Raw genomic sequence first — 17,388 nt, 5'->3', positions numbered from 1 at the left:
CTTTAGAGCTCTCTGATGTACAGTCTGTGTTTAAGCTAAGCTCCACTCTCTTCCAGAGTCAGGTTGGCACTCAATGGGCATAGGTGCTAGGCAGGTTGACAAATGCCTGTGTCGCAGGGATTTGGGGCAAGAAGAGCCAGGAGTTGTTGAAAATGGGGAGAAATTGTCCAACACTTACAGCTTAATAACAGATCTTCCTTGCAAAAATGTAGGGACGGTGCCGAAGATAAAAGGATCCAGGATCCAGTGCCTACCCTGGGTTTGATTTCTCCTGTGTGATCAATGACAGTGCTCCTCCCTGAGCCTCCGTTTCCTTATTTATGAAATAGTGATGATTTATTCTTTTTATAAAGCACTTGGAACAATTCTTTTTGCAGAACAAATGCCCCAAACTGATAGCTATTATAAAGAAGGTAAGGTGTAAAATATGATTACAGAAATAGGTGCATGCTGCACCTATTGCTCTTCCATTTTATTTACATTTTACTTAGGATTTTCAATAGGTAATAAATTCACATGATATAAAATGTCAAATGTGCAAAAGGATATGAGAGAATAAAGTCAATAAAAAATAACTGTGAAAATTAAATGAGTGCATGTTTAGAATGTTCACTATTAAATAAATCATTGTATAGTAAATATTTCTTGATTGGAAAATCAAGAAAAGAATTTATTTATCTAGTGAAAATGTTACCTAGAAAGTGGCTATTTTAGTCATGGTCACAAGTAGATCAATGTTAAGTATGAGTCATATATTTATTTGTGTGTGTGTGTGAAACTGGAAATTATTGAATAGAACACAAGGAATTTTTTCTAGGACTTTGTTAGGACTTTTTTTTTTTTCTCCCAATGATAGAAAAACAGTAGTAATTCCGGTAGACACTCCATAATAGAAGTCATTCTCTTGCACAGTACATTTGCAGTAGGCATGATGGGTTCTCAATGATGCCATTATTGCCTAATTTCAATTACTGTCAGTTACACATAGCAACCACTTTCCTTTTGCAAAAATTTTTTTACTTTTACCAATTATAAATGTATAATTGGGAAGGAAGTTTAGATGTTTTGATGTCATTTCTGTCATTGTTATTGTTATTCTGAATACAATGCTAAGCAAATGAAATAATTTACTTGTGTTAAAAATGTGTTGAGTCATAGTGACTTTTCTCTATTTTTTAACAACGTAGAAAATAGCAAATGTCTACATTTTGAATAGTGTTAGAGCTTTGCAATAATTAGAAAGAGCATATATACTAAAATGCTAATGCCATAATGATTGATAATGTTTATAAGATTGAATTAAAGACAAATTGATTCAATATGTATCTATTCCATGTGCCCGAGAGTATACAATATGATTCTTGTTCTCTGTTGTTTTACAATTCAGGAGTAAATTAAAGTATTATACATATTCAATGAAATTTTCTACTCTAGCCTATTACCCTCTCACATGGAAATAACCAGAATCTTGTCTTTATTGAAATTGCTCCATCAGTAAAATCACTGAGTCAAGCCTACATTTCCTGACAGGGGTAGATTATTGTTGATTGCTAGAGGTGATAGAGTTCTGTGCTCTGCAGTGTATATTTTAAATATCACTGAGTACTTTTGATAAATGATATGGAGTACTTTTGAATTAATTTGATAATAAATTCTTAAATGTATTCGTCATTTGCCTCTAGACCTGTCCTTGAGGGTAGGAGTGTATTTTTAGTATCACTAACTTCCCAGAGCTTAGCATCGGGTTTATTTCACAGGAGGTGCTCACTAAATGTTTGTTGAATAAATGGCAATTCGTAGCACAGAAGGCTGTTGTACAGATTAAAAACCACAATAATTCAATGCATAATTTGTTTCATTTGTGGAAGTGCGAGTGAGATTAGAAAGAGAAAAATTACTGCTCTTTTCTTTAATGCAATGAAAGGAAACAACTAGGGGTGGCTTAACACCTTCAAGTTCATTAGTTACTTCCTATTAATAATCTTGACTCTAGGTTGCTACTTTCCAATAATGTTAAGAGAAAAATACATAATTTTAAATGAAAAGTGTATTTTTGAGAAGGATAGAGGTAGGATGAATTCTTGACATAGGGACTGCTCGGCACTTGCCTGGTTACTGTTGGGTGCTGTAGGATCTCTGAAGATTGTTAAGAACTGATGACAGTTTACGTATAGTTCTGCCTGGAGCCATGGGAACTAATTGGATGGCCCCTCTACTTATCAGTTTACACTGTGAAGACTGCTACAGGAATTCTCCCTGGAGATGGCCCATAGCAACCAGGACAGAGTAGCCATACATCCAGGAACTTCAATAATCAAGTGTCATGAAATGCATTTCAAAGAAGAGCTTGTTAGTTATCACTAGTGTTTGAAGGATCTGGGAATGTTTACATTTTATGTAATCTAATCATCCTTTCTAGCAGTATTAAGCTGGTATTAGAATTACGGCTATTCCAGTCCTTAGTTTGATATAAATCAGTCAACTATTTGTGGAGTGGCCACGGGGTGTTTAACATGGCACTAGATGCTTGGAATTAGCAGTGCTCCTTCAGGATTTATCGACTGGTAGGAGAGATAAAATCAGTGAAAATAAAATACTTACAGACAGACACATGGGCAAAACTAGTACCTGTAGAGAAGCGCAATCTTGGGGAGGTGAATGTGAAATTCTGTAAGCAGGATAAGACATGGAAAATATTCATAGAAAAAGTAATGGAGAAGCAACTTAGAATCCACATAGAGAGGAAATGATGCATTTGTCAGATAGAAGGGGGCACTGATTTCACATACTTGGAAAAGCTGGGAAGACATCTATTTTCAAGAGTGGGAAGGAAGATTGAATAAGCAGACAGCAAGATGGTGGATGGGATTAGTGGGAACAGGGGGTGTAGATTTGGTTTATGTACATTCAAGAAATAAATTGATCCTTTGAGATGTCAGTCTGGGCTATGTGAACACACACATGCGGTATCCTTGGCTGGGTGACAGCCATTGTTCCCACGAGCACTATTCCACTCGATGCTGCCTGTATCAGAGCTTCTGTGCTGGCAAAAGATCAGACTCAGTCTAGTCCAAAACCTGAGTTTATAACTTAGTGCAGCCGCATTCTGTACTAGTTGTGTGACTTTAGGGAAGTTACTTAAATTCTCCAGGCTTCAGTCTCCTCATCCATAAAACGAAGGTGTTGAATTAGCCTGAGGTTCTCAACAGAAGCAGTAATGCCCCTGGGGACTTTTGGAAATTTGTGAAGATGCAATTTTTGGTATACCGTTCAGGTGCACTAAAACGTTTGGCGATGCACAGGATGGTAGGGATGCAGGGAGAAGACTTACATAATACAGGATCTTCAAGTGTAAATTTTCAACAGGGAAATCCTGTTTGTAGTCATCCAAGCCTATAAACTAACTGAGCTGAGAAATAGGAGTATAATCAGGAGAACACTCATTAGCATGCACTATAGCAGGTACTGATAAGAACTCTAAAAAAAATGAAAAAGTATTTGTTGCCCTATTGACAACTTTTAGTCATAGACATCACTCATAGACAACAGATTTCATTTTCTTCAAAGAAGGAAGAACCACACTTTTGTTAAAAACTTAAATTTTTTCCTATTATACTTGAATTCGGTTCAATATTAGAAGAGGAAACAGGAGACCAAAGCATGCAGATCTATCAAAGCACATGTCGTATTTTATTATTTTCACTACTTTGACATCCAGATAATCCCTCTCTCCCATGCTTTCTGTGCACACCCACACCCACCCACACACAAGCACACACACACACACACACACACACACATCATTAAAATAATTAAGTCAGGCAAGACCACATCACCTCTGTGGGGATAATGTTGAAAGGTTTTCTAAATACAGTGGTATACAAACATTTTAGTAGTATGATCAATAAGTTTCATTCTGTAGGGCTTTTTAATTTGCCCATTTCACTCCTTGAGAGTAAAGCACAACAAGATTGGGCTCTTTACAGTCAAATGACTCAATTTTTATTTCATATTTCAACTTTGAAATATGATCATCTACTAAAACAAAACCTACAGGGCAGAAAGACATTTTCCCATTTTGCAAATCAAGCAGAAGCATGAATGTTTGCCAGGCTCCCTAGCAGCTCTGTGCTAGGTATTGCTCATCCCTCTGATAATGTGACCTTCAAATGACAGAATTGGATCAAGAATAATACATTTTGATGGTACTTGTACAAGTAATGGAGCTGCTGTCAAAAACACCCAGGCTGGCCACGAAACTTGAATATGTAGTAGGTGCTGTGGGGACAGAAGTAGGAGCTAATGTTTTCACTGTAAATGTTTTCCTCTTATTAGTGTTTAACTTGCAAAAATTATTTGACATCCAATATCAAGTGATTAAAAAAACAGTACAATCAGTCCAATAGAGTTACTGCAATGGAAAGAAAGGTGTAATAGCCTAATAATGCTGGTTCAGGGCATACTGACAGATTCACTTATATACTCATTCAAATGTATTTATTGACTCTCTATGCGAAATAATATTTAAAAACATATATTTTTAATGTGTCTTACCTACTGAAGATAGGATGAGATATAAAGCTTTATACACACTCAAAAAGAGCCTGTGGTTGAGTTGAAGGAGCTGGAAATATCTGGAGGAGCATATGCTTGACGGTGTTTCATACCACACATTTGTCTGCTGGAGAGGGAAAGATGACCTCAGTTTTGTCATGATTGCAGAAGGCTTCTTGGAAGAAGCGTCATTTGAACATGACCAGGAATGATGAATAGTGATTCTAGCAAATGGTATTCTGGTCAGATGGAATTGCATAAATCAAGAACTCCAAAATGTCCTCTGGAGAATAATGACTAGTTCTATGTGACTCTCGGCTAGAGTTGTATTAGACAAGAAGCCCAGAAGTTAGATGCATGGCAATGCAGAGAGGGAGAAAGAAAGAATAAGAAATTTGGGTTAGGAGATAACTAAAAACCAATTAAGCATGTGCTCAAAGAAAATTTTTAGAAAGTTGAATAAGCATGGTGAATATGACATTCTGTTCTTCTCAAGCCTGTGCTCGGGGAGTGTTAACTTTCAATAATTCTGTGACGTTTTGCCACATACCAATCATTCCCCAATACTGGGTAAATCCAGCTATCATTTCTCTCTGTTCCCAGTCCCTGAATAAAGAATACTGTTGTTTGGAAAGGAGTTCCTTGAGAGCTCAACATGTTCAACAAACATTTTGAGCAAAATTCAACACTTGATTCCATCTTTCTACTCACAGCTGGTTGGACCAAGCATGCTGAATTCGCAGGCTGGCCAGAGGGCTCTCAGTGGCCAGCAGCTGGAGCTCTGCCTCGCAGGGTCCAGCAGGATGGATGGACCAATTAGGATCTGTCTCCAAGAGGTTTCAACAGGAGACTTACAGATAAAGGATGGCAGAGGGCACAGAAGTTAGAAAAGAAAGAAGGGAGTCTGCAGAATTTAGGAAGAGGCAGATGTAAATAAGCAGAAATCATGAAATATAGAGAAAGATGGGGAGAGCAAGGAGAAGTGGCAGAAGCAGAGTGTGCAGAGAAGAATTAACCCAGGAGGCTGACTGCTATCCTGTGAAAGTCCCGCATACAAGTTGGGCCTTTAGCTGACATCTGGGAACTTGGAGTTTGAGAAGATTCTCGCCACCCAAATTCCTAAGAGTGGCTCACTGTGCCAGAACTATTTGTGCAAACAATCTTGTTTATGCTGAACATCTGCTTTCCTTCTGGGACTCTGGAAGCTTGGTATGTGTCAGGCAGAAGCTGCCGATGTGAGCATTCCCCAAAAAATACCCTGGGCACTGAGTCTCTGACGAGCTTCCCTGGCAGACAACATTTCACACATGTTGTTGCAACCCATTGCTGGGGAAATTTAGTACGTCCTGTGCGACTCCACTGGGAGAGAACCCTTGGAAGCTTGTGCCTGGCTTCCTCCAGGTTTTACCCCAAACACCTTTTCTTTTGTTCATTTTGCTTTGTAACCTGTTGTTGTAATAAACTGTAGCTGTAGGACTATAAGTTGAGTCTTGTGAGTCCTTCTAGTAAAATATCAAACCTAGAGGTGATCCTGGGTACCCTGGCACACAGGGATATTATAACAAGTTGTAACTAGACTGGGAGGCCTATTCATTTGCATATCTGTAGCTTAGGAAAAAAAAATAATAAAAATAGATCTGGATGGCAATGATTGGTACTTGGTGCTAGGTGGTGATGAAATATTACTAGAGATTTGTGGTTATCCCGAATAACTCTGAATGGCTTTCAGTTTACATTCTGGACTTCTTGAAGACTCACTGCATAGGGATTAAAGTCCCACATTCCTTTATTTACAATAACCCCCCGCTACTTAAGATAAGCCAAGCATGGCTCTAATTCTTTCCCAATTAACAATTGCCAAAGAAAATCATACAACCAGGAAAAGCAATCGTGCTACCAATGTATGGTTTCTGACATTGAATAGAGCCTTTGGTGATATCTGGAGATGTTTTTTTCTGTTCTAATTCATCAACCTTTTGTAAGACGTTAGCATATTTTCATTGCTCTAGTTAATAATATAACATCTATATTTTTCTAAACTAGAAGATTAGAATATACATTCTCAACCTCTTTTTCTGCCTCACACACAGTAAGTGACTCAAAAAATCTTATCAGTGCACCCTCCCCAATCCCATAAAACTCTTTCACCTTTCCTACTCTTCTGCATCCCTACCACCATGGCCTTAATGTATTCCTTAACCCTTGGTGTCCTATATAATTGTGGGAGCTTTATTTTCCTGTTCTTAGCACCCCCTGCTCTCTGCTGTAATCCATCTTCCACAAAGTCATTGGAGTTATTACCCAAAGAAAGTAATCAACTAATCATAAGCTTGGCCTTTAAACCAAATTGCCTAGGTTTGAATCCTGATGTTAATACTATCTTGCAGTATAACCTCGGACAAATAATGTACCTATTCTGTGCCTTATCGTCTTTGGTAGAGTAGAATATTAATAATAGCTATGAAGATTAAATTAGCTAATATGTGTAAAGTGCTTACAACAATGTCTGGAATTTAGTAAGTGATCAATAAGACATATTTGATTCTTTCTTTGTCTAAAAAGCTTACATCTCTTTTTATACAAAACAAAATGTGCAACATTTGTGTGAAGATACTGCAGTTCCCTCTAAAAGAGTAACTGCTTCCTTTTCTTGGGTCTTAAAGTTCATGATTTCACCTTTATTTTTTTTTGAGAAAGGGTCTCACTATTTTTCCCAGGCTGGTCTTGAACTCCTGGGTTCAAGCGATCCTCCCACCTCAGCCTCCTGAGTAACTGGGATTACAAGTGTGAGCCACTGCAGCTGGGTTGATGTCACATTTCTATCAGAGAATATACCACATCAAAGTTCTCCTCCCAAAGAGCATAAGCTCTAGATCAAATTAACCTTGGTATTTCCAGAATGAATTAATCAATGATCAAATGAATGAGTGAAACCTTTGATGTAGCCCCTTTTATCATGGTCCAAACAAAGTATTACATTTTTCTGAAGCACTAGTGGTAGATAAAATTATCAAAAAACAAAATAAAGCTAAACAGATAAATATAATAAATATCAAGTCAGAATGTAGAAATAACCTATGAACATTTAGGATAAGTACACGTGGCCATATAAATAAATACACAGGCTCTCTCTGAATCTTTCAGAATTTATACTAAGTATGGGAGGTTACAAAACTATTGTTAGAGCAACGACTAAAATACTAACATGAATAGATATTTATTGAGGCACCTACTGTATGAAGGGCAACACATTAGATTTTTCTCATAGTACTGAAAACACAATTGGATGAATAAACAAGGAATAAACAAATTCTAAGAAAAGGCAAACTAAGTGACATGGTAAATGTCTTGAGTGTTCTAATACTCAGAGATAGAGTGAAAGGTTCTATTAATACTGATGAGGGGCATACGGCCAGGCTTCATGGGAGAAGTCTGATGTTTGCTGAAGACATGAAAGATGAGTATGATTTGAAGAGATGCAGAAGACAGAGAAGCTGTGCTCCAGAAAAAGGAAACAGCATGGTAAGGGATATTAGCATATCATTGTTCACGCTCAATTCTTACCAGTGGTCTGATTGGGTGGGAGATCAGGCTTGTTGGGAATAGGCCCAGACAAGGGTAGAAGAAGTGATAGGGATACGGCATATCTGGGACTTCAACTCTGGACCAAGTGAAAAATGTGAGCTATCACACCTGGAGCACCTTTGCATATGATTCATTTTGGAGAAACCATGATTGGTGATCGGAAGAAAATTCACTGACCATAATCTGTGATAACACTCCTCAAATGTGGGGGAGAAAAGGAGATCAACCAGCAGAAAGACAGTTGAGACATTTTTGGGTTGCTTCCTAAAGCACAAGATTGACAAGAGACAATTTCGCTGAAGATAGAACAGGCTTGATATTTAAGCAAAGCATTCAAAATAACACCCGCTGACTGAAGGCAGGCAGGCATTAAAGACACAAACTCATAACATGAAATGCTCACAGGGATAGTTAACATTACCCTCTGTGGGGCAGCTTCATTCAGTTGGTCTCGCAAATTTACAATCAGTGATTCCAAGCAGTAAATTCATTAAAACCAGGAAATTGCTTAATTAGTTTAAAGTGACAAACACTTCTAAAAATAAATGTTTGAACGACATAGATTCCAAACAAATTTATCACAATCAGAACTGTTACAGTATACCTATGATGACTAGAAAATTAATTCATGGTAATAACATGTCAAATTATATGTTTGTTAACTTGTTTTTTCCCCTTCTAGAAAAAAACCCGACTTGTTTCAATGGGCGTTAAATTTCTACCCGTCCTTACTCACTCACAATAGTTGTGCCATCTTGAGAGCGTGCTGACTTATCTCCAACCTATTTTTGTTTTCTCTTTTACTGCCCCCAAACTACCTGTGGATGTTATTGTAGACCCTTACATGATGGAGATGCTCTAGTATGTTTTAGGAACCGGATACAGAGTCTAGTTCAATTGTAATGTGTTAACTTTACCCAAGCTCAATGGTTTTTTAAAAAAAAAATGTGTATGAAAATCTATACATTTAAGTTTCACTATGGGCTGTGTTGCTCGGGAAAAAAAAATCACACTTTTATTATTAATATACTAAATAAAGCTGTGGTATTCCCATGGTCATATTTTTTAGAACATTAGAAAGCATATGACCAGTGCATTAACTAAATGCTATCACCACAGAAGAGCCCTACTGCTGAGGCCCTCTTATTTCCCTCCACAGCCACCCACACCTTTCAGAAGGGCTTCATCTCTCCAGCACTCTTTCAGTTGAATTTGAAATAACAAATATAGCCCAAGAGATACAGGTCCAAGTTGCTCCTGGCACACACATAATGAACAAGGCCAATCTAGAGCAGAACAAGCGAGAGTATCCTGAATGCTAAGAATAATGGAAGCCTAATATAGATCGTTCGTAGATTCCATTTTGTATTCACCCTCAAGATTAGAAAAAAGCAACTGTCTCTTAATAGAATCATAATGTTTCTAGCATTGAAGATACCATTTTTACCTTTTCCAGGATCACCGCTAGGAGGCACAATATAGCCAAAGGAAAGGGGAGAAAGCCATCAAGATCGCAGTGTCTTGCTTCTCTCTCCTGTCCTGAGAGAGGTCACTAGCTAAACGGGCACACTGAGCAGCGGCTACACCAGCAGTTAGTACAACATAAATACCTGGCTGGTTATACAGAATGACATTAATACACTGACATCGACATTAAACCTTAAAGCAGTTTGTAAAACATTTCATGTATGCTGCGGAGGGAGTGCAATGAATAAACGGGAACCTCGATGATTCGTGTGACAAAACATTTTTATCTTTAAAATCATTTTGATCTAATTGGGTTCTAGAAAGTTAATTTGGTATATGCATTAATTATTACTGAATTATAATGTGTTCCTAAAAGGGTACATATTATCCATATAAATATAAAAGAAATTCTTTATGATCAGTATAACTTCAGTGAATACCAAATGAATTGGCATGCAGGTAAAAGAAGAAAACATGTCACCCGAGACTGGAAGTTTTCTAACCTGATTCATTTAGTATTTAATTTATAATAATAGTATTCATAATAAACTATGTTAGTTATTAAAAGACTTTTAGGAGTTGTTACAAAGTATTTGGAGGTTTACTTTCTTGACACTGGTGTTCAAGAAATGCATCTATATTACCAAATTTGTAAAATGAATGAACAAGAAAGTCTCAGCAAACATAAAGAATTGTTAAGGAAACAATATTAATAATGCTCTTAGAATTATTTTTATACTGTATGTAAAAAAGTAAAAATAAACAAATGAAATATTTTAGCAGTTCTCCATTTTAAGAAAAGGACATAGATTTACTTACAAGAAATCTAGAAGTCAAAGAAATGAAATTCCGTCACCAGCCTGCAAATTAACAACAGCAAAACCTAAGACAATATTATTTAACTCAGGCCACTTAATTGAACAAGACAGAAACAACATGATTATATAATTTATGATTCAGTACTATACATTTATAGCATAAATGAATGATAAATAATAGTAACACTAATTCTTTCCAAAGACGAAGCTAGAGCATGCTATAAATCTATCTGTTTTTGTTTGTTTGTTTTCTAAAGCACTATTCTTCCACATGATAAGCAGTTCAAGCTGTCAATTTGATTGCATGCATGCTGAGGAAAACAACCAGAAGACTAATACAATAATGGAGAATTTTTAAAAGAATGGAATTGTATTTCTAACTAGAATAACACATATTTAGAAACTCAGGATCACAAGAAAAATGATATACTACGTTATTGTCGTTTTCCAATTAGTTTTAACAAGTTGTATCTAGACGCTAATACAAGAGAATCTACAGCCTCTCAACAGTCACTGATGGAGCATTTGTAGTTGAGTAAGCCGCTGCGGTGTCTCATTGATGTAAGCTCTGCTGTTTTGACACTCTATCCAGATGCTCCAATTTTGCTTCAGTGACTCAGAGCTGAGTCTGAGTGCCTCAAAGCGTGGGTAAAAAGAGTTATGATTAAGGCAGGGTTGGAGTTGCAGTGAACCGGTGTCACCTGCACTGATTTGCAATCCTGGAAATGGTGTGCAACCAGCATGGTGGTCTTGATTGGACACTCATATGGCCAAGGGCCAAATGGAACATAAATGAATTCAGGTGTTTCTCTCTCTCTCTCTCTCTCTCTCATTATCTTTTCTATGCCATAACGACTCAGTATACAAAGATTTCATGATAAAAGATATAAATTCTATGGAAGTATCTGCATTTTCATAACAGACAATCTTTGATCAGGGTGCTGTCTGTCATGCATTTAAAAGTGTCTGTATTTATATATGCATAATTTATAACATCCTTGGGTTGACCTACATAGATTACCAAAAGATCTAATATTAGGTTTTGTTAAATTTCTTGTCTCCTTTATCCATAGAAATTATTGTGGACCTGCTGATACACAATGCATAACCACAGAACTTTAATCTAGGAGGAGTCTTCCAACAATAAGATGAGTTTTTAAATGGGTCGCAGCTTTTGTGCAAGCTGTATGTCAAGCTACTTGACAGAGTTAAGTAATACAATTGCAAAGTTAAATAACAGAAGGGAGAGGCATTAGGAGGCAAAGAAAAGATAGAAAATTCGTGTTTTCAGATGAGATCTGTGAGGAGGAGGAGAGTCATCTGAGTAGGGAGACATAAGAACCCTCTACAGTGAACAGAAGCTGAAGAGAAATTGATTTGGAAAGAATAGAGGCATAATCACGATGTTGAATAGCACATTCAATAATGAGCCTGATTCTTGGAAATGCTTATCTGAAGGTGGAGCCAATAACTCCGAGAGTGACGCACACCATAATTTCCTCAGAAATAGAGCTACTCCTCACGCCTAATGAGAACAGTCTACATGACACAGTTGCACGGAGCATTAAAATGAAGGCGAGAGGTGAAATCAGAAGTCTGAGGGGTACATGGAAAGTGGTGGGACTTCAGAACACCCACAGCCTGGAAACATGCCGCAAAGCAGAGTCAATAGCAACGTGAGAACGTGATGGCAAAGTGATAGCTTATCCTTGGTGGAAGGCAGCTTGATATAGTTCTATACTTTGCAAAGATGCCCATTAAGAAGTCCTTGAGAAAGGGGAGAAGTTAAATACAAGAACTTGAAAGTGTAGACAATTTGAAACTATTATAAAAATGAGGACATGGCGCTGATTTAGTGACAGCATATGTTTTAACACACGTAAAGTAGAAAGTTAATAAGTCTCACTTCTGGGATCACTTCTGATGTTAAGATCTTTGCTTTCACAGTCAAACCGAACAGAGATCTTCAATAGCAAGCCGGAGCATGAGGCTGGGGACTTCAGCAGGGCTGGGCATAGTGATGACGGTCAGCAGAGTCCCAGCCACGGGCAGGAGGTGTGGTAGGTGTGAACAGCCACAGAACTCACAGCTTGACATGCTAGAACACATCATTGGCCTTCCTGTCATTCGTCCTTGAGTTTCCTGTGCTCTCAAAGTATATTTCTGATTTCTCATCACACTGCCTCTCAAGCCCTCTCCCTCTTCTGGCTTCTTCTGTTCCATGCCTTCTACCCGCCTGTCTACACCAGCGTGCTAAGCAGCCTCCTCAGAACAAACCAGCTCTTCTCAGTGTAGTCTATGCTTTTATGTACTAAGAAGATAAATACTGTTTTGTGATTTTTGTCCATTCTTCCACCTTCTCACTGACCCAACCCTCCAACCAATCCCTTCCCTACCATTATAAGCATACACCTTGTCTCCCCTGAGAAGTTTGCTAAACCATAAAGGAGAAGAGAGATGAGATAGCTTGTGTCAGTGTAGGGGGGGACTCAACATAAATAAATATATATATACTTTTTTTTTCGAGTCTATAATATTCCAGGATTGCACTTTCAATTTTATTATTCTAGAATCAGGCCCTTGGAAATTCACCCATCTAGGTTTATATTTTGTCTCAGAATCATACTGCCTAATCCTCTGACATACAAGAATTGATCCAGTGGGAACGCTTGTGTCATAGAGGAAAACAGCACAGTCTATCTGGGCTCTGTTATTTGTCTCAATCGCTTAGATTGTTTCCATTTTTTCAAAATTAACAGAACAGTGTCTGGCATCTGCCAGATATAGCTCTGACAAACAGGAAGACTTGCCTGAAAGAAGCTGGCGTGGGGATCGAGTACCCAATGCATGAGGGCCAACTGCATTTCATTCGGAGGGCACGACGCGCTCATCAACTTGACTCCCCACGTTAAATGCCTGGAACACCTTTGCCTTAATCTTCGATTTTAACTTATCCTTCTTAGATTCCAGTTTCCTAAGATACCCCTTCACGCCCTTGGCCTTCACAGTGCATCATTCACCAATCTGACTGTCCCCACCTGGTGAACTTGCCATTCAGTCATTCATTCACCTTTGGGTGCACCTCTGAATTAGGCATGAGGGGCTGATAAAAACACATACTCATACGTTGCCTTTATATGATGAGTTCATGATAAAATTGCGAATCCAGGATATTTTCTTATGAAAAGTTAAACAGAAAACGGATGACTATGACTAAATTCCCAGTGAATGATATGGAGCCATAGCATTTATGAGAAAGCAGGAAGTATTGTGATCTAGGGTAATTCATTCATTCATTGAGTATAAATGTAAATTATCTGGCACTTATCTAAATACTAGGAATGTCAAAGTTAAAAAAAAAGAAAAAGACCAAGCTATATATAGCTTTTAGTTGGAGAGATATAAAAAGAGATATAAATATATATATAATATGCAAGATAGCAATGCATGCCAAGAACAAAATAATGCATGCGAGGGTAATAAAAATAGTTGGGGAGAAGTTTCAATTTTAGATGGAATGGCTTCAAAAGTTCTCCATACTGAGAAGGCAGTATTTGACTAAAGACCTACCCACAGTGAGGGAGTGAATCATGTGACTATGTGAGGGTAAGAACACACAAAGGCAGTGAGATGGGGGCATGTCTTGAGTATTAAAACAAACAAAAAATCCCCAAATTAGAATGCCAGTGAGTGTAAGGGGAGACTATCTGAAGATAAGGCTGGAGGATATTGGTGCTTCCTATAGAGGGGCTTGTGGGTTATAGTAAAAGTGTTGGCTTTTACTTAAAACTAGATGTCTTTGGAGAGATTTAAGCAGAAAAATGACATGATCTGACTCCTACTTTGACAGGATTACTTGACAGGATGGTATCTTGAGAATGACACTGGGATCAGAACAGAACCAGGAAGACCAACCAAGAGACTATTCTGTTAGTCCAGGGAAGAGAGGACAGAGGCCGAGAATGGGGCAGTGGCCATGGAGTGATGAGAAGTTTCTGATTCTGGATGTATTTGGAAGGTAAGACCTAAATATTTTGCTGACCGATTACATGCAGGATGAGAGCAGAAGAGGCAACGAGATGAAGCCAAAATTTTTTATCTGAGCAATTATGAAACTGGAAAGGTCAAGGTATCTTTAACTGACTTATAGAAGACTGGGGGAGGGGCAGGGTGGGTGAGCAGGGGTGAGGGGGTTCAGAGGTCAGCTGTGCCTGTGCTAAGTTCCTTTGCTTGCTGTTCAGGTGGAGATGTCAAGTAGCCAGCAGGACACATGAGCCTGCATTATAAGAAGAGGCCTAGGATTGAAATACAAAATTGGAAGTCACCAGCATGTGGAACCCATTGTACTGGATAAAAGCAACAAGAGAGGGAAAATAGACTGAGAGAATAGAGACCCAAAGATTGAGTACAGTGAGTATTCCAACATCTAAAAGTCAGAAAGATGGGAGGGAGGAATAATTAAAGGCATCTAAGAAAGTTCACTTGGAGAGGCAGGAGGCACACTGTGCCGGGGTAATGCCCTGGAAGCCAAGTGAAGAAAAAGTTTTAAAGAGGTAAGAATGCTCTAAGGTGTCAAATGCCACCGATGGCTCAAGTAAAATGAGCGCTGAAAATAGTCTCTTCTATTTAACAAAGCAAACGTGCTCAACAAAGTATGCTTTCTCTTCTTTCTGGTCACACAGATAAACCATATTTCTCAGCCTTCCTTGGGACTTCAGCAGGTCATGAGCCAGTGTGTTGGACACTGGAGCATGAGTGAATGGACTGTGTGATATTTGAGGCCTTGTCCATAAAAATCACCCAGTGGTAACCCTCCATGTCCTTCCTACTTCTGGATGATTGCAATGAAAATGCCTCCAGTGACCTTGGAAAGCACATAGATGACACAATCTCCAGCCACTTTAGGTCCCTGAATGACCCAGTGGAGAGAAAATACATCAGCCCCCACCTGGATTGAACTTGCAATGATGGAAATATCAAAATGGGCTTACATATTTAGTTTACTTCTCACTGCAGCTTGGGTTACTCCACCTAGTATTGTTTAGGTCAGTAGCGACCTTGATAAAACCATTTTTGTGGCATAGTGGAAGCAGAAAGCCTACTGGGATTGGCTGAAGGTAGAATGGGAGAAGAAAAATTAGAGACGGCCAGTTTGGGCAACTGCTATGTAGAGTTTTTATGTGAACAGAAACGAAGAAGAGAAAAATGAGATCAAAAGAGGTATTATAAGATGAAAGAGATAATGATACTTTTGATATGGATGGTGATGATCCACAGATGATAAAAGAGAATTGCTGGGATCCGTCCTTGAGTAGATGACAGGATGGGATTTTGTATAGCAGTGGAGGGTTTAGCTTCAACTGGGAGCTTGGATCCATAGACACGGGGAAGAAAACAGCACATGAGGGAGCAAACATAAGTAGGTGAACAGACGATGTGATGGGAGTTCCTGTAAATTCCCGTCTGATTATTTCAGTTTTCTCATTGCAATGGAATACAAGCTCAGTTATTACTAATTGAGAAATAAAACTTGGATATGCTTTGGGTTGGGATAAATGGAAGAGAAATGAGTTTATTATGACTAGAATATAGAAGCAAAGGCATAGGCAAAGCACATGCAGAGCCTATTGAGAAGGTAAGTTCAACTAGTCTAGAATTCTTGTTGGGGACCAGTGAAAGGCAAGGAAGATGGGTAAAAACTCAGGTTGTTTATGGAGAGTACTTGAAGACCAGCTTGAATTTCCAATGAGGAAACTATTAAAGGAATGCTTTAGGAATCAATATCTGAGTCCCAGGCTTGGCTCTGTTACTAGTTTTCAGTTCTCTGAAGTTGGTTGGATACGATGAACTTCAAAGTCATTTTCAGCTTTGCGATTCTATGATGTTACTTAATTTACTTTGTGGCAATAGGAAATTATTGTAGGTTTTTCAGTAGTAGAGGGTGCGTATTATAGTTGATATTTGTTGGGTTTTGCCTGGGGGGAAAAAATAGCTCTAGTACCTGTTGCCTCTCATTCTGATGAAAGGATCCTCGTTTTCCATTGAAGAAACACACCTCTTCTACCCAGTTAATGCAGCTCAGAAGGGAATAATGGAGCCCCTCGGATCTAACGGGAAGCATGTGTGGGACCCCCGGTGGTCATTCTGCATGTTCATTTCTCTTGGTACAATTGTTGTATCAGGAATGTGCACATGAATCAAACCAGGAAAATAGGGCCCAATCTGGGATTTTGGTGAAATTATTGAAAACAAACTTTTCTCTTTCCACAGCAGTTGACGAACTGGTAGAAATTAAACTTGAGATTTTGGTACTTACTATCTTGCTATCACCTGGTCTGAGAATCAAGTCCAAGGAACTTAGAGAAGGAAGAAGTCAGATTTTTTTTTTTATGACCTCTCTTGAACACCTGCATTCTGAGGTACTGTAAGCCAAATCTCTACCTAAAATTCTCATTTTTTAAGCCCCAAATGAAACTGTACTGCCTTCTCACTTTTTTTTTCCTTTGCTTAAGTGAATTTGAGTTAGAATCCTTTCACTTTTAGCCATAGGAATTCTAAATATAATAAGATAAATATGAACAAAAACTGTTTAATAAAGAACATTCTGGTGTAGTGTACAGAGTGCAAAGAAGGAAGGCAGGAGAGAGCGGGAGATCTGACGGAAGGATAACACAGTCATCCAGGAAAAGACTGAGATGGGTCTCCCGAGAGAAGCGGCTGCCAGGAGGAAAAGGAGCTCTAGATCGTGGAGGATATATGGAAATGATTTCGTGTTTGGATATCAGATGTATCATAGATGACTCAAGCTTTGCATCTGTGCAACTGGAAGGAGAGTCACTAAGCAGGAGGATTAAATTCTGAAGGGGAAGCCGAGGTAGCCAGACACTTATGTGCAAACCTCTGAAATCCGGGGCAGGTGACGGGGAATACCTGAACCACAGTGTTCCAAACATGCCTGGTGGTT

Source organism: Eulemur rufifrons, chromosome 18 (assembly GCF_041146395.1).
Source record: "Eulemur rufifrons isolate Redbay chromosome 18, OSU_ERuf_1, whole genome shotgun sequence".
NCBI classification, from domain to species: Eukaryota; Metazoa; Chordata; class Mammalia; order Primates; family Lemuridae; genus Eulemur; species Eulemur rufifrons.
Note: the sequence above shows the minus strand (reverse complement) of the source record.